At 35.3% G+C, this 1,081-nt stretch overlaps 1 long non-coding RNA gene across 1 annotated transcript in view; it reads left to right on the top strand.

The window, feature by feature from the left end:
* Positions 1-491: 491 nt before the first annotated feature.
* LOC111086056 overlaps positions 492-1,081 on the top strand; it is a 4,702-nt gene continuing 4,112 nt past the window's right edge. Inside the window, exon 1 of the long non-coding RNA XR_002610822.1 lies at positions 492-575. This is a non-coding gene — a long non-coding RNA (uncharacterized LOC111086056). The remainder of the gene's footprint in view (positions 576-1,081) is intronic.

Raw genomic sequence — 1,081 nt, 5'->3', positions numbered from 1 at the left:
GTGCTTACCTTAGCACCTCAACATTTTAAGTTCGCACTGAAACACTATCACTTGGCAACCATACTTGTAGAACATTTGGAACACGAATGCGCTTAAAAGTTTTAACAAAAAGTTTTTATTTTTGTTTGTTTGTTAATAATAACCTTAATAACACATTTTTATGCACATATGCTGATTGGCTAGATCAGAGGTTCCTTAGTTTCAAGTATAACTATCTCTACTTTTGCGCTATTGGTTAAAGAGAAGGCAGCCAGTAAGTAGCACCCGTCGCCACAAATCATTTGCATGTTTCCTTAAAGCAAGTAATATATATGTTTATGTTTATGTCGAACTGTTTGCTTATTGCACTTAATAAGATGTAGTCGTTCACTCGAAAAATTTGTTTTAGAGTTATGACGAATATTTTCATGTTCAGCATTATAGAACACGTGCAACTAAGAATATTTTGTGTCGAAATCTATTTAAATAAAAACTTTTTTTTTTAGGTCTTAAGCAAGTAACAAGGATGAGATCTTTCCCGGTTATCATAGTTTGTGGTGTTTTAATTCTTGTTGGAAACACAATAGCACATAAGGGTAAGTACTCATACTGTTGGAAACACAATAGCACATAAGGGTAAGTACTCATACTGTTGGAAACACAGTAGCACATACAGGTAAGTACTCGTACTGTTGGAAACACAGTAGCACAAAAAGGTAAGTACTCGTACTGTTGAAAACACAGTAGCACATAAAAGTAAGTACAAGTACTGTTGGAACACAGTAGCACATAAAGGTAAGTACTCGTGCTGTTAGACCACAGTAACACATAAAGGTAAGTACTGGTACTGTTGGAAACACAGTAGCACATACAGGTAAGTACTCGTACTGTTGGAAACCCAGTAGCACAAAAAGGTAAGTAAAAGTACTGTTGGAACACAGTAGCACATAAAGGTAAGTACAAGTACTGTTAGAAACACAGTAGCACAAAAAGGTAAGTAAAAGTACTGTTGGAACACAGTAGCACATAAAGGTAAGTACAAGTACTGTTGGAAACACAGTAGCACAAAAAGGTAAGTAAAAGTACTGTTGGAACACAGTAG

This window comes from Limulus polyphemus, unplaced genomic scaffold (genome assembly GCF_000517525.1).
Source record: "Limulus polyphemus unplaced genomic scaffold, Limulus_polyphemus-2.1.2 Scaffold814, whole genome shotgun sequence".
Classification (NCBI taxonomy): Eukaryota; Metazoa; Arthropoda; class Merostomata; order Xiphosura; family Limulidae; genus Limulus; species Limulus polyphemus.
The sequence above is the reverse complement of the archived record's forward strand: the minus strand, read 5'-3'. Positions and strand labels throughout refer to the sequence as shown.